At 34.7% G+C, this 17,392-nt stretch overlaps 7 non-coding genes across 7 annotated transcripts; all 7 read left to right on the top strand.

Annotated features, from left to right (window-relative positions):
* Window positions 1-466: 466 nt before the first annotated feature.
* TRNAI-AAU (transfer RNA isoleucine (anticodon AAU)) lies at window positions 467-540 on the top strand. Its single transcript has one exon. It is a non-coding gene; the product is annotated as a tRNA-Ile (tRNA).
* Window positions 541-2,294: 1,754 nt separating this feature from the next.
* Window positions 2,295-2,368, top strand: TRNAI-AAU (transfer RNA isoleucine (anticodon AAU)). The gene has a single exon. It is a non-coding gene; the product is annotated as a tRNA-Ile (tRNA).
* Window positions 2,369-7,033: 4,665 nt separating this feature from the next.
* Window positions 7,034-7,107, top strand: TRNAI-AAU (transfer RNA isoleucine (anticodon AAU)). The gene has a single exon. It is a non-coding gene; the product is annotated as a tRNA-Ile (tRNA).
* A 1,754-nt stretch (window positions 7,108-8,861) lies between these two features.
* Window positions 8,862-8,935, top strand: TRNAI-AAU (transfer RNA isoleucine (anticodon AAU)). Its single transcript has one exon. It is a non-coding gene; the product is annotated as a tRNA-Ile (tRNA).
* A 4,665-nt stretch (window positions 8,936-13,600) lies between these two features.
* Window positions 13,601-13,674, top strand: TRNAI-AAU (transfer RNA isoleucine (anticodon AAU)). Its single transcript has one exon. It is a non-coding gene; the product is annotated as a tRNA-Ile (tRNA).
* A 1,580-nt stretch (window positions 13,675-15,254) lies between these two features.
* Window positions 15,255-15,328, top strand: TRNAI-AAU (transfer RNA isoleucine (anticodon AAU)). Its single transcript has one exon. It is a non-coding gene; the product is annotated as a tRNA-Ile (tRNA).
* Window positions 15,329-16,912: 1,584 nt separating this feature from the next.
* Window positions 16,913-16,986, top strand: TRNAI-AAU (transfer RNA isoleucine (anticodon AAU)). Its single transcript has one exon. It is a non-coding gene; the product is annotated as a tRNA-Ile (tRNA).
* Window positions 16,987-17,392: the final 406 nt, after the last annotated feature.

The following is a 17,392-nucleotide window of genomic DNA, read 5'->3' as shown; positions in this document are numbered from 1 at the left end:
AAATGGGCTAGCATTCTTTATTTCCAATGGGCACATTAAGCTACTTCCCCAATATATATTTTTTTGTGTTAAAAGTTATTCATACACAACTTGGTAAAACATACTAAATTTAATACATAATGGATTACATCCTGGGATTATCTTTTTCAACAATCTGTAAATTTACAATTAAAAATTGTGTATTAGATTTTTTAGATTGATTTTGCTTAGATTTGCATATACTCCTTGTCTAAATTGTCTATTTTTATACAATTAGCAGATGCCTTAATCTTTGTTATTATCCTATCTAATATTTATTTTTATTTTGTAATGTGGAAAGAAACTGGAGCATTTTTATGATACCCATGCTTCAAGTGACTCTATGGCTTAAGCTTTTTTTTGAAAAATGAAATGCTATAAAAACAAAATATGATCTGTGCTTTGAGGTACATTTGCCAGTTTTGTGTTTGCTTGCAGTAATATCTGTGGCCGGTTAGCTCAGTTTGTTAGAGCGTGGTGCTAATAACGCCAAGGTCACGGGTTCGATCCCCGTATGGGCCATTTGCTTTTCTTGATGGACAAGAATGGAATAAGCCAGACATGTCCAAACTGCGGCCCTCCAGCTGTTGTGAAACTACATATCCCAGCATGCCCAGACACAGCTTTGCTGTCAGGGAATGCTAAAGCTGTGTCAGGGCATGCTGGGATGTGTAGTTTCTCAACAGCTGGAGGGCCGCAGTTTGGACATGCCTGGAATAAGCTCATTGGTGGAGTGCATGAATACTTAAAAACATCATAGACACATATATCACAAAATCTCTTCAAATACATATCAGAAGCCAGTGGGAGTGTCATCCTTTGGCTGATGAAGACTTTTCTCTACCTGGCTCAGTGATTTTTGTCTCAAATCAAGCAATATGGCATAACTAAGATATGCAAGGGCAAATTAATCAGTTATTTTATTGCTGCTCAAACATAGAGGGCACTAGGTGTTACTAGAAGAAGAAGAAGATATGTGCTCCCCTCTCATTAGTGCACACTGAAGTAAAAAAAATGGAGAATTTCTAAAGACCAGAGCACAAGTAATGGATCTCTGCATTCTTATTGCATCTTTTCTTATTTCCAAATATTTGACATACTTCTGATTTGATAAGTTTAAAAATGAGTTTAAACAAAGGACACCACTGAAGATGATGGAATTTATATGAATTTTAAATGAAGATTTGCAATACTCATACATTGAATGAAAATGGAGCTTTGAACAATAGGAAAATAAACAATGTTAGCTCCCACAAGATATGAACTCAGATTACTAGATTCAAAGTCCAGGGTGCTAACAATTACACCATGGAACCCTCACCTGAGCAATGGCATCTACTGAAGTGCGCTCATCTTTTAAATGCAAAGAAAAGAAATTCAATACTTTATATATATTATTTCAAGTTTCTAATAAGCTCAGGGATGCAATAGGTATTATGTAGAATATTTGTCCAAACCCAATGATAATATATAAAAAGTAACCTATTTTTTAAAGGAGAAGATAGATACTAGAAACCTAAATGCCTAGGACCAATTTCAGTTGGAGCATCACCCCTTATGTTATCCTAGCATTGAATTGACAGTTTTTCTGTATTTCCATATTTGCATATCAGCCACTTACAATTGTTTCAAGCTTTATAACAGAGGACTGCCTTTTTTATAGACCAAGGATGAAAGTCTCTTGTGAGTTAAGTCTGATAATGACATCACAATTTGTAAATTAAGCTATAGTATGATTACAGAGTGTAGACTGAATAAAAAGTGCTTTCCTATGGATTGAAGTTTGTATTTTCTTAAGCTTTGCATTCCAAAATGGGCTAGCATTCTTTATTTCCAATGGGCACATTAAGCTACTTCCCCAATATATATTTTTTTGTGTTAAAAGTTATTCATACACAACTTGGTAAAACATACTAAATTTAATACATAATGGATTACAACCTGGGATTATCTTTTTCAACAATCTTTAAATTTACAATTAAAAATTGTGTATTAGATTTTTTAGATTGATTTTGCTTAGATTTGCATATACTCCTAGTCTAAATTGTCTATTTTTATACTATTACTAGATGCCTTAATCTTTGTTATTATCCTATCTAATATTTATTTTTATTTTGTAATGTGGAAAGAAACTGGAGCATTTTTATGATACCCATGCTTCAAGTGACTCTATGGCTTAAGCTTTTTTTTGAAAAATTAAATGCTATAAAAACAAAATATGATCTGTGCTTTGAGGTACATTTGCCAGTTTTGTGTTTGCTGGCAGTAATATCTGTGGCCTGTTAGCTCGGTTGGTTAGAGTGTGGTGCTAATAATGCCAAGGTCACGGGTTCGATCCCCATATGGGCCATTTGCTTTTCTTGATGGACAAGAATGGAATAAGCTCATTGGTGGAGTGCATGAATACTTGAAAACATCATAGACACATATATCACAAAATCTCTTCAAATACATATCAGAAGCCAGTGGGAGTGTCATCCTTTGGCTGATGAAGATTTTTCTCTACATGGCTCAGTGACTTTTGTCTCAAATCAAGCAATATGGCATAACTAAGATATGCAAGGGCAAATTAATCAGATATTATATTGCTGCTCAAACATAGAGGGCACTAGGTGTTACTAGAAGAAGAAGAAGATATGTGCTCCCCTCTCATTAGTGCACACTGAAGTAAAAAAAATGGAGAATTTCTAAAGACCATAGCACAAGTAATGGATCTCTGCATTCTTATTGCATCTTTTCTTATTTCCAAATATTTGACATACTTCTGATTTGATAAGTTTAAAAATGAGTTTAAACAAAGGACACCACTGAAGATGATGGAATTTATATGAATTTTAAATGGAGATTTGCAATCTGAAAATAGAGGAAGAAACAGCAGAGCGCCTATAGTGTAGTATCCTTGGGTTAGTTTTCGTCACACGCAAGAATAATATTGCGTACCGGATTACGGCTTGACTCAATGCCTATCAGTCCCCATGGTCTTCTAGTCCATACCTCCGTTGGAATCTATATAGAATTTAGGAGACAGGGAATCGCTATATAGCGTAGTAATTATTCAACAATTTGTGTCAGTTATTTGTACGTCTCACATAAAGTTACATGCGTACCGGATTAAAAAAGGTTGTAGGCATATCAGTGTAAACACTTAGGTATTTGTCCTCATCAGAGGGTGGTGGTCATCTGGATACCTTTTTGGATGATATAGTAACGATCTAATCAGTATCTCTTGTAGAAAAATATATATTTATTTGATATACAGAGAATTTAAAAAAGTAATAAATTGCTTAGCTTATAAAGGACATAGATGTCAGCAAAGGTAGGTCGGCAGGTCAGTAGTTCAGTGTCTCAACGCGTTTCGCCCAGCTCAGGGCTTCATCAGGAGATCAGAGTATGCTGTAATGAGGTCCTATTTATACCCACAACAATTAGAGGTTCATTATGCAAATCACTTCCGGTTTGCGTCAGCTACGAAACCGGAAGTAGAATTCTATTTGACAAAGTCAGTGCTGCACAGCTTAGGTTAGTGCATATAAGCCCATTGTCCATCTCAGCTTAGACAAACTTGAATTTAGTCTATTAATAACATTTAAACAAGACCCACAGGTCTGTTTACAAATCGCGCTGCTCGGCGCCTGACTTCCGGCGGTGACGTCACTTCCGCCGGAAGTGACGTATCGCCGAACAATGTGCTAGTGAATAGCCGCAGAGGTCTGTGCAGTGACGGTGCAGCCTCCAAACACATGGCTAATTAGCATAAGTAAACAGCACAGACAGAGGCTGAGCTTGTAATTAGCAGCATAAGTATGTGTAATGACGGTGCAGCCCTCAAGCACATGGCTAATTAGCATAGGTAAACGATACAGATACGGGCATGTGTTCAGACCTAGATTAACCAATAGTAATGCTCATATAGAAAATATATATAAATACATAAATATAAGTATAAATATATAACAGTAAAAATATTAAAAAATATATAAAAAGGTCATCAGTTTAAAAATGATGGAAAAAGCATATGTGTATAAAAAACAATTATTGGACAACAATTCATATAGAACAATAATAAACATATTTATATAAAAAAAGCAATCCATATAAAACTAGTATTGGAGGATGAGTAAAAAATTTAAATAACAGACAGGAGATGAAGGAGGGTTACATATATAGGCAATATCCGTGATTAAATAAATATAGTACCAAATCTGCACCCATTCAGATGCTGAAGTAGGAACATATAAAAATCATATAAGTAGATAAATAATATTAAAATTAATATTAAGAATAATGGGGAAATTTATATAGATAAGGATAAATAGGAGGTTCATATATTTATAAGTGGACAGAGGACATCAGGTAAATGAGCGGACCTAAAACCCCATTACTAGCGTGTTTCGGTCTGCCAGGGTTCGGCATATAATGAATTTTAGCATGAAAGGGAGAGTTCATACTTTGCAGGTGTGGGATGTTTATAAAAATGGAGCTATTTCATAGCCCTCGTTATGACCTTTGGGAGACATGGTGTTCAGGGTGAAGATCCAATACATCTCACGTTGAGAGAGTCTTTTCAAAAGGTCACCACCTCTTGGGCCCAGTTTGACATGTTCGATAGCTTTAAATGTTAGGGTGTCTGTGTTAGAATTGTGGATCGTAGCAAAGTGTCTGGAGAGTGGATGGCTCTCCACTTTGTTTTTGACGTTCCTCACGTGTTCTTGAATACGCAATTTTAGTGGTCTCTTCGTCTTTCCTATATATTTCAGATGGCAACCGCACTCGATCATATATATCACTGAGGTTGTGTTACAGTTGATAAAGTCTTTAATTTTATGTTCTTTCATGTTGTCGCTGCTGTGAAATATTCTCCTGGTTGGATGGACAAATTTGCATATGTTACAATGCCCGCATTTGTACATACCGGTGCATTTCGTGAGGCCTGTTGGCATGTTCCGAGGGCACCTTAACATGCTTGGTGCTAAAATCTCTTTCAGATTTTGTGCTTTCCTAAAAATAATCTCTGGTCGATCCGGAAGCAATTCTGTTAGGATTGGATCCATCTTTAAAATATGCCAATGTTTTGAGAGAACCTTTCTGATTTTAATTTCCTCACTATTGTATTGTGTGATGAAAGGAGCACACATTGTCTTCTTGTCTCCTTCCTTTTTATCTTTAGGTTTGATAATTTCTTCTCTGTTTAAATTTCCACCTCTTCTTACAGCTTCATCGACAATGTGATCAGGGTATCCTCTTTCTTTAAAGCGCTCTGCATAGATCCGGGATTGTTCCATGAATGTCTCTGGGGTGCTGCAATTTCGTCTAATCCTATGCATCTGTGAATAGGGAATATTCTTTTTCCAGTTCTGAGTATGACCACTTCTATAATGTAAATAACTATTAGTATCAACAGTTTTGATGAAGTTCTTCGTGATTATCTTGTCCCCATCATTTGATAATACCAAGTCCAGGAATTCCACTTCCGATTTGCTAGTAGTATAGGTAAATTTTAAGTTATAATCATTGTTTTGGATAGTCTTCATGAATTCAAAAAAATCCTCCTCATCCCCATTCCAGTTTTGTGTTTGCTGGCAGTAATATCTGTGGCCTGTTAGCTCAGTTGGCTAGAGTGGCATAACTAAGATATGCAAGGGCAAATTAATCAGATATTATATTGCTGCTCAAACATAGAGGGCACTAGGTGTTACTAGAAGAAGAAGAAGATATGTGCTCCCCTCTCATTAGTGCACACTGAAGTAAAAAAAATGGAGAATTTCTAAAGACCAGAGCACAAGTAATGGATCTCTGCATTCTTATTGCATCTTTTCTTATTTCCAAATATTTGACATACTTCTGATTTGATAAGTTTAAAAATGAGTTTAAACAAAGGATACCACTGAAGGTGATGGAATTTATATGAATTTTAAATGAAGATTTGCAATACTCATACATTGAATGAAAATGGAGCTTTGAACAAAAGGAAAATAAACAATGTTAGCTCCCACGAGATATGAACTCAGAATACTAGATTCAAAGTACAGGGTGCTAACAATTACACCATGGAACCCTCACCTGAGCAATGGCATCTACTGAAGTGCGCTCATCTTTTAAATGCAAAGAAAAGAATTTCAATACTTTATATATATTATTTCAAGTTTCTAATAAGCTCAGGGATGCAATAGGTATTATGTAGAATATTTGTCCAAACCCAATGATAATATATAAAAAGTAACCTATTTTTTAAAGGAGAAGATAGATACTAGAAACCTAAATGCCTAGGACCAATTTTAGTTGGAGCATCACCCCTTATGTTATCCTAGCATTGAATTGACAGTTTTTCTGTATTTCCATATTTGCATATCAGCCACTTACAATTGTTTCAAGCTTTATAACAGAGGACTGCCTTTTTTATAGACCAAGGATGAAAGTCTCTTGTGAGTTAAGTCTGATAATGACATCACAATTTGTAAATTAAGCTATAGTATGATTACAGAGTGTAGACTGAATAAAAAGTGCTTTCCTATGGATTGAAGTTTGTATTTTCTTAAGCTTTGCATTCCAAAATGGGCTAGCATTCTTTATTTCCAATGGGCACATTAAGCTACTTCCCCAATATATATTTTTTTGTGTTAAAAGTTATTCATACACAACTTGGTAAAACATACTAAATTTAATACATAATGGATTACATCCTGGGATTATCTTTTTCAACAATCTGTAAATTTACAATTAAAAATTGTGTATTAGATTTTTTAGATTGATTTTGCTTAGATTTGCATATACTCCTTGTCTAAATTGTCTATTTTTATACAATTAGCAGATGCCTTAATCTTTGTTATTATCCTATTAAATATTTATTTTTATTTTGTAATGTGGAAAGAAACTGGAGCATTTTTATGATACCCATGCTTCAAGTGACTCTATGGCTTAAGCTTTTTTTTGAAAAATGAAATGCTATAAAAACAAAATATGATCTGTGCTTTGAGGTACATTTGCCAGTTTTGTGTTTGCTTGCAGTAATATCTGTGGCCGGTTAGCTCAGTTGGTTAGAGCGTGGTGCTAATAACGCCAAGGTCACGGGTTCGATCCCCGTATGGGCCATTTGCTTTTCTTGATGGACAAGAATGGAATAAGCCAGACATGTCCAAACTGCGGCCCTCCAGCTGTTGTGAAACTACATATCCCAGCATGCCCAGACACAGCTTTGCTGTCAGGGAATGCTAAAGCTGTGTCAGGGCATGCTGGGATGTGTAGTTTCTCAACAGCTGGAGGGCCGCAGTTTGGACATGCCTGGAATAAGCTCATTGGTGGAGTGCATGAATACTTAAAAACATCATAGACACATATATCACAAAATCTCTTCAAATACATATCAGAAGCCAGTGGGAGTGTCATCCTTTGGCTGATGAAGACTTTTCTCTACCTGGCTCAGTGATTTTTGTCTCAAATCAAGCAATATGGCATAACTAAGATATGCAAGGGCAAATTAATCAGTTATTTTATTGCTGCTCAAACATAGAGGGCACTAGGTGTTACTAGAAGAAGAAGAAGATATGTGCTCCCCTCTCATTAGTGCACACTGAAGTAAAAAAAATGGAGAATTTCTAAAGACCAGAGCACAAGTAATGGATCTCTGCATTCTTATTGCATCTTTTCTTATTTCCAAATATTTGACATACTTCTGATTTGATAAGTTTAAAAATGAGTTTAAACAAAGGACACCACTGAAGATGATGGAATTTATATGAATTTTAAATGAAGATTTGCAATACTCATACATTGAATGAAAATGGAGCTTTGAACAATAGGAAAATAAACAATGTTAGCTCCCACAAGATATGAACTCAGATTACTAGATTCAAAGTCCAGGGTGCTAACAATTACACCATGGAACCCTCACCTGAGCAATGGCATCTACTGAAGTGCGCTCATCTTTTAAATGCAAAGAAAAGAAATTCAATACTTTATATATATTATTTCAAGTTTCTAATAAGCTCAGGGATGCAATAGGTATTATGTAGAATATTTGTCCAAACCCAATGATAATATATAAAAAGTAACCTATTTTTTAAAGGAGAAGATAGATACTAGAAACCTAAATGCCTAGGACCAATTTCAGTTGGAGCATCACCCCTTATGTTATCCTAGCATTGAATTGACAGTTTTTCTGTATTTCCATATTTGCATATCAGCCACTTACAATTGTTTCAAGCTTTATAACAGAGGACTGCCTTTTTTATAGACCAAGGATGAAAGTCTCTTGTGAGTTAAGTCTGATAATGACATCACAATTTGTAAATTAAGCTATAGTATGATTACAGAGTGTAGACTGAATAAAAAGTGCTTTCCTATGGATTGAAGTTTGTATTTTCTTAAGCTTTGCATTCCAAAATGGGCTAGCATTCTTTATTTCCAATGGGCACATTAAGCTACTTCCCCAATATATATTTTTTTGTGTTAAAAGTTATTCATACACAACTTGGTAAAACATACTAAATTTAATACATAATGGATTACAACCTGGGATTATCTTTTTCAACAATCTTTAAATTTACAATTAAAAATTGTGTATTAGATTTTTTAGATTGATTTTGCTTAGATTTGCATATACTCCTAGTCTAAATTGTCTATTTTTATACTATTACTAGATGCCTTAATCTTTGTTATTATCCTATCTAATATTTATTTTTATTTTGTAATGTGGAAAGAAACTGGAGCATTTTTATGATACCCATGCTTCAAGTGACTCTATGGCTTAAGCTTTTTTTTGAAAAATTAAATGCTATAAAAACAAAATATGATCTGTGCTTTGAGGTACATTTGCCAGTTTTGTGTTTGCTGGCAGTAATATCTGTGGCCTGTTAGCTCGGTTGGTTAGAGTGTGGTGCTAATAATGCCAAGGTCACGGGTTCGATCCCCATATGGGCCATTTGCTTTTCTTGATGGACAAGAATGGAATAAGCTCATTGGTGGAGTGCATGAATACTTGAAAACATCATAGACACATATATCACAAAATCTCTTCAAATACATATCAGAAGCCAGTGGGAGTGTCATCCTTTGGCTGATGAAGATTTTTCTCTACATGGCTCAGTGACTTTTGTCTCAAATCAAGCAATATGGCATAACTAAGATATGCAAGGGCAAATTAATCAGATATTATATTGCTGCTCAAACATAGAGGGCACTAGGTGTTACTAGAAGAAGAAGCAGATATGTGCTCCCCTCTCATTAGTGCACACTGAAGTAAAAAAAATGGAGAATTTCTAAAGACCATAGCACAAGTAATGGATCTCTGCATTCTTATTGCATCTTTTCTTATTTCCAAATATTTGACATACTTCTGATTTGATAAGTTTAAAAATGAGTTTAAACAAAGGACACCACTGAAGATGATGGAATTTATATGAATTTTAAATGGAGATTTGCAATCTGAAAATAGAGGAAGAAACAGCAGAGCGCCTATAGTGTAGTATCCTTGGGTTAGTTTTCGTCACACGCAAGAATAATATTGCGTACCGGATTACGGCTTGACTCAATGCCTATCAGTCCCCATGGTCTTCTAGTCCATACCTCCGTTGGAATCTATATAGAATTTAGGAGACAGGGAATCGCTATATAGCGTAGTAATTATTCAACAATTTGTGTCAGTTATTTGTACGTCTCACATAAAGTTACATGCGTACCGGATTAAAAAAGGTTGTAGGCATATCAGTGTAAACACTTAGGTATTTGTCCTCATCAGAGGGTGGTGGTCATCTGGATACCTTTTTGGATGATATAGTAACGATCTAATCAGTATCTCTTGTAGAAAAATATATATTTATTTGATATACAGAGAATTTAAAAAAGTAATAAATTGCTTAGCTTATAAAGGACATAGATGTCAGCAAAGGTAGGTCGGCAGGTCAGTAGTTCAGTGTCTCAACGCGTTTCGCCCAGCTCAGGGCTTCATCAGGAGATCAGAGTATGCTGTAATGAGGTCCTATTTATACCCACAACAATTAGAGGTTCATTATGCAAATCACTTCCGGTTTGCGTCAGCTACGAAACCGGAAGTAGAATTCTATTTGACAAAGTCAGTGCTGCACAGCTTAGGTTAGTGCATATAAGCCCATTGTCCATCTCAGCTTAGACAAACTTGAATTTAGTCTATTAATAACATTTAAACAAGACCCACAGGTCTGTTTACAAATCGCGCTGCTCGGCGCCTGACTTCCGGCGGTGACGTCACTTCCGCCGGAAGTGACGTATCGCCGAACAATGTGCTAGTGAATAGCCGCAGAGGTCTGTGCAGTGACGGTGCAGCCTCCAAACACATGGCTAATTAGCATAAGTAAACAGCACAGACAGAGGCTGAGCTTGTAATTAGCAGCATAAGTATGTGTAATGACGGTGCAGCCCTCAAGCACATGGCTAATTAGCATAGGTAAACGATACAGATACGGGCATGTGTTCAGACCTAGATTAACCAATAGTAATGCTCATATAGAAAATATATATAAATACATAAATATAAGTATAAATATATAACAGTAAAAATATTAAAAAATATATAAAAAGGTCATCAGTTTAAAAATGATGGAAAAAGCATATGTGTATAAAAAACAATTATTGGACAACAATTCATATAGAACAATAATAAACATATTTATATAAAAAAAGCAATCCATATAAAACTAGTATTGGAGGATGAGTAAAAAATTTAAATAACAGACAGGAGATGAAGGAGGGTTACATATATAGGCAATATCCGTGATTAAATAAATATAGTACCAAATCTGCACCCATTCAGATGCTGAAGTAGGAACATATAAAAATCATATAAGTAGATAAATAATATTAAAATTAATATTAAGAATAATGGGGAAATTTATATAGATAAGGATAAATAGGAGGTTCATATATTTATAAGTGGACAGAGGACATCAGGTAAATGAGCGGACCTAAAACCCCATTACTAGCGTGTTTCGGTCTGCCAGGGTTCGGCATATAATGAATTTTAGCATGAAAGGGAGAGTTCATACTTTGCAGGTGTGGGATGTTTATAAAAATGGAGCTATTTCATAGCCCTCGTTATGACCTTTGGGAGACATGGTGTTCAGGGTGAAGATCCAATACATCTCACGTTGAGAGAGTCTTTTCAAAAGGTCACCACCTCTTGGGCCCAGTTTGACATGTTCGATAGCTTTAAATGTTAGGGTGTCTGTGTTAGAATTGTGGATCGTAGCAAAGTGTCTGGAGAGTGGATGGCTCTCCACTTTGTTTTTGACGTTCCTCACGTGTTCTTGAATACGCAATTTTAGTGGTCTCTTCGTCTTTCCTATATATTTCAGATGGCAACCGCACTCGATCATATATATCACTGAGGTTGTGTTACAGTTGATAAAGTCTTTAATTTTATGTTCTTTCATGTTGTCGCTGCTGTGAAATATTCTCCTGGTTGGATGGACAAATTTGCATATGTTACAATGCCCGCATTTGTACATACCGGTGCATTTCGTGAGGCCTGTTGGCATGTTCCGAGGGCACCTTAACATGCTTGGTGCTTAAATCTCTTTCAGATTTTGTGCTTTCCTAAAAATAATCTCTGGTCGATCCGGAAGCAATTCTGTTAGGATTGGATCCATCTTTAAAATATGCCAATGTTTTGAGAGAACCTTTCTGATTTTAATTTCCTCACTATTGTATTGTGTGATGAAAGGAGCACACATTGTCTTCTTGTCTCCTTCCTTTTTATCTTTAGGTTTGATAATTTCTTCTCTGTTTAAATTTCCACCTCTTCTTACAGCTTCATCGACAATGTGATCAGGGTATCCTCTTTCTTTAAAGCGCTCTGCATAGATCCGGGATTGTTCCATGAATGTCTCTGGGGTGCTGCAATTTCGTCTAATCCTATGCATCTGTGAATAGGGAATATTCTTTTTCCAGTTCTGAGTATGACCACTTCTATAATGTAAATAACTATTAGTATCAACAGTTTTGATGAAGTTCTTCGTGATTATCTTGTCCCCATCATTTGATAATACCAAGTCCAGGAATTCCACTTCCGATTTGCTAGTAGTATAGGTAAATTTTAAGTTATAATCATTGTTTTGGATAGTCTTCATGAATTCAAAAAAATCCTCCTCATCCCCATTCCAGTTTTGTGTTTGCTGGCAGTAATATCTGTGGCCTGTTAGCTCAGTTGGCTAGAGTGGCATAACTAAGATATGCAAGGGCAAATTAATCAGATATTATATTGCTGCTCAAACATAGAGGGCACTAGGTGTTACTAGAAGAAGAAGAAGATATGTGCTCCCCTCTCATTAGTGCACACTGAAGTAAAAAAAATGGAGAATTTCTAAAGACCAGAGCACAAGTAATGGATCTCTGCATTCTTATTGCATCTTTTCTTATTTCCAAATATTTGACATACTTCTGATTTGATAAGTTTAAAAATGAGTTTAAACAAAGGATACCACTGAAGGTGATGGAATTTATATGAATTTTAAATGAAGATTTGCAATACTCATACATTGAATGAAAATGGAGCTTTGAACAAAAGGAAAATAAACAATGTTAGCTCCCACGAGATATGAACTCAGAATACTAGATTCAAAGTACAGGGTGCTAACAATTACACCATGGAACCCTCACCTGAGCAATGGCATCTACTGAAGTGCGCTCATCTTTTAAATGCAAAGAAAAGAATTTCAATACTTTATATATATTATTTCAAGTTTCTAATAAGCTCAGGGATGCAATAGGTATTATGTAGAATATTTGTCCAAACCCAATGATAATATATAAAAAGTAACCTATTTTTTAAAGGAGAAGATAGATACTAGAAACCTAAATGCCTAGGACCAATTTCAGTTGGAGCATCACCCCTTATGTTATCCTAGCATTGAATTGACAGTTTTTCTGTATTTCCATATTTGCATATCAGCCACTTACAATTGTTTCAAGCTTTATAACAGAGGACTGCCTTTTTTATAGACCAAGGATGAAAATCTCTTGTGAGTTAAGTCTGATAATGACATCACAATTTGTAAATTAAGATATAGTATGATTACAGAGTGTAGACTGAATAAAAAGTGCTTTCCTATGGATTGAAGTTTGTATTTTCTTAAGGTTTGCATTCCAAAATGGGCTAGCATTCTTTATTTCCAATGGGCACATTAAGCTACTTCCCCAATATATATTTTTTTGTGTTAAAAGTTATTCATACACAACTTGGTAAAACATACTAAATTTAATACATAATGGATTACATCCTGGGATTATCTTTTTCAACAATCTGTAAATTTACAATTAAAAATTGTGTATTAGATTTTTTAGATTGATTTTGCTTAGATTTGCATATACTCCTTGTCTAAATTGTCTATTTTTATACTATTAGTAGATGCCTTAATCTTTGTTATTATCCTATCTAATATTTATTTTTATTTTGTAATGTGGAAAGAAACTGGAGCGTTTTTATGATACCCATGCTTCAAGTGACTCTATGGCTTAAGCTTTTTTTTGAAAAATGAAATGCTATAAAAACAAAATATGATCTGTGCTTTGAGGTACATTTGCCAGTTTTGTGTTTGCTGGCAGTAATGTCTGTGGCCTGTTTGCTCAGTCGGTTAGAGCGTGGTGCTAATAACGCCAAGGTCACGGGTTCGATCCCCGTATGGGCCATTTGCTTTTCTTGATGGACAAGAATGGAATAAGCTCATCGGTGGAGTGCATGAATACTTGAAAACATCATAGACACATATATCACAAAATCTCTTCAAATACATATCAGAAGCCAGTGGGAGTGTCATCCTTTGGCTGATGAAGATTTTTCTCTACCTGGCTCAGTGACTTTTGTCTCAAATCAAGCAATATGGCATAACTAAGATATGCAAGGGCAAATTAATCAGATATTATATTGCTGCTCAAACATAGAGGGCACTAGGTGTTACTAGAAGAAGAAGAAGATATGTGCTCCCCTCTCATTAGTGCACACTGAAGTAAAAAAAATGGAGAATTTATAAAGACCATAGCACAAGTAATGGATCTCTGCATTCTTATTGCATCTTTTCTTATTTCCAATTATTTGACATACTTCTGATTTGATAAGTTTAAAAATGAGTTTAAACAAAGGACACCACTGAAGATGATGGAATTTATATGAATTCTAAATGGAGATTTGCAATACTCATACATTGAATGAAAATGGAGCTTTGAACAAAAGGAAAATAAACAATGTTAGTTCCCACGAGATATGAACTCAGATGACTAGATTCAAAGTCCAGGGTGCTAACAATTACACCATGGAACCCTCACCTGAGCAATGGCATCTACTGAAGTGCACTCATCTTTTAAATGCAAAGAAAAGAAATTCAATACTTTATATATATTATTTCAAGTTTCTAATAAGCTCAGGTATGCAATAGGTATTATGTTGAATATTTGTCCAAAACCAATGATAATATATAAAAAGTAACCTATTTTTTAAAGGAGAAGATAGATACTAGAAACCTAAATGCCTAGGACCAATTTCAGTTGGAGCATCACCCCTTATGTTATCCTAGCATTGAATTGACAGTTTTTCTATATTTGCATATCAGCCACTTACAATTGTTTCAAGCTTTATAACAGAGGACTGCCTTTTTTATAGACCAAGGATGAAAGTCTCTTGTGAGTTAAGTCTGATAATGACATCACAATTTGTAAATTAAGCTATAGTATGATTACAGAGTGTAGACTGAATAAAAAGTGCTTTCCTATGGATTGAAGTTTGTATTTTCTTAAGCTTTGCATTCCAAAATGGGCTAGCATTCTTTATTTCCAATGGGCACATTAAGCTACTTCCCCAATATATATTTTTTTGTGTTAAAAGTTATTCATACACAACTTGGTAAAACATACTAAATTTAATACATAATGGATTACATCTTGGGATTATCTTTTTCAACAATCTGTAAATTTACAATTAAAAATTGTGTATTAGATTTTTTAGATTGATTTTGCTTAGATTTGCATATACTCCTAGTCTAAATTGTCTATTTTTATACTATTACTAGATGCCTTAATCTTTGTTATTATCCTATCTAATATTTATTTTTATTTTGTAATGTGGAAAGAAACTGGAGCATTTTTATGATACCCATGCTTCAAGTGACTCTATGGCTTAAGCTTTTTTTTGAAAAATGAAATGCTATAAAAACAAAATATGATCTGTGCTTTGAGGTACATTTGCCTGTTTTGTGTTTGCTGGCAGTAATATCTGTGGCCTGTTTGCTCAGTTGGTTAGAGCGTGGCGCTAATAACGCCAAGGTCACGGGTTCGATCCCCGTATGGGCCATTTGCTTTTCTTGATGGACAAGAATGGAATAAGCTCATTGGTGGAGTGCATGAATACTTGAAAACATCATAGACACATATATCACAAAATCTCTTCAAATACATATCAGAAGCCAGTGGGAGTGTCATCCTTTGGCTGATGAAGATTTTTCTCTACCTGGCTCAGTGACTTTTGTCTCAAATCAAGCAATATGGCATAACTAAGATATGCAAGGGCAAATTAATCAGTTATTATATTGCTGCTCAAACATAGAGGGCACTAGGTGTTACTAGAAGAAGAAGAAGATATGTGCTCCCCTCTCATTAGTGCACACTGAAGTAAAAAAAAAAAATGGAGAATTTCTAAAGACCAGAGCACAAGTAATGGATCTCTGCATTCTTATTGCATGTTTTCTTATTTCCAAATATTTGACATACTTCTGATTTGATAAGTTTAAAAATGAGTTTAAACAAAGGACACTACTGAAGATGATGGAATTTATATGAATTTTAAATGGAGATTTGCAATACTCATACATTGAATGAAAATGGAGCTTTGAACAAAAGGAAAATAAACAATGTTAGCTCCCACGAGATATGAACTCAGATGACTAGATTCAAAGTACAGGGTGCTAACAATTACACCATGGAACCCTCACCTGAGCAATGGCATCTACTGAAGTGCACTCATCTTTTAAATGCAAAGAAAAAAAATTCAATACTTTATATATATTATTTCAAGTTTCTAATAAGCTCAGGGATGCAATAGGTATTATGTTGAATATTTGTCCAAAACCAATGATAATATATAAAAAGTAACCTATTTTTTAAAGGAGAAGATAGATACTAGAAACCTAAATGCCTAGGACCAATTTCAGTTGGAGCATCACCCCTTATGTTATCCTAGCATTGAATTGACAGTTTTTCTATATTTGCATATCAGCCACTTACAATTGTTTCAAGCTTTATAACAGAGGACTGCCTTTTTTATAGACCAAGGATGAAAGTCTCTTGTGAGTTAAGTCTGATAATGACATCACAATTTGTAAATTAAGCTATAGTATGATTACAGAGTGTAGACTGAATAAAAAGTGCTTTCCTATGGATTGAAGTTTGTATTTTCTTAAGCTTTGCATTCCAAAATGGGCTAGCATTCTTTATTTCCAATGGGCACATTAAGCTACTTCCCCAATATATATTTTTTTGTGTTAAAAGTTATTCATACACAACTTGGTAAAACATACTAAATTTAATACATAATGGATTACATCTTGGGATTATCTTTTTCAACAATCTGTAAATTTACAATTAAAAATTGTGTATTAGATTTTTTAGATTGATTTTGCTTAGATTTGCATATACTCCTAGTCTAAATTGTCTATTTTTATACTATTACTAGATGCCTTAATCTTTGTTATTATCCTATCTAATATTTATTTTTATTTTGTAATGTGGAAAGAAACTGGAGCATTTTTATGATACCCATGCTTCAAGTGACTCTATGGCTTAAGCTTTTTTTTGAAAAATGAAATGCTATAAAAACAAAATATGATCTGTGCTTTGAGGTACATTTGCCAGTTTTGTGTTTGCTGGCAGTAGTATCTGTGGCCTGTTAGCTCAGTTGGTTAGAGTGTGGTGCTAATAACGCCAAGGTCATGGGTTCCATCCCCGTATGGGCCATTTGCTTTTCTTGATGGACAAGAATGGAATAAGCTCATCGGTGGAGTGCATGAATTCTTGAAAACATTATAGACACATATATCACAAAATCTCTTCAAATACATATCAGAAGCCAGTGGGAGTGTCATCCTTTGGCTGATGAAGATTTTTCTCTACATGGCTCAGTGACTTTTGTCTCAAATCAAGCAATATGGCATAACTAAGATATGCAAGGGCAAATTAATAAGTTATTATATTGCTGCTCAAACATAGAGGGCATTAGGTGTTACTAGAAGAAGAAGATATGTGCTCCTCTCTCATTAGTGCACACTGAAGTAAAAAAAATGGAGAATTTCTAAAGACCAGAGCACAAGTAATGGATCTCTGCATTCTTATTGCATCTTTTCTTATTTCCAAATATTTGACA

The sequence above is a fragment of the Pseudophryne corroboree genome, chromosome 11, assembly GCF_028390025.1.
Source record: "Pseudophryne corroboree isolate aPseCor3 chromosome 11, aPseCor3.hap2, whole genome shotgun sequence".
Lineage (NCBI taxonomy): Eukaryota > Metazoa > Chordata > Amphibia > Anura > Myobatrachidae > Pseudophryne > Pseudophryne corroboree.
This window is presented reverse-complemented; position numbering and strand designations above follow the sequence as displayed.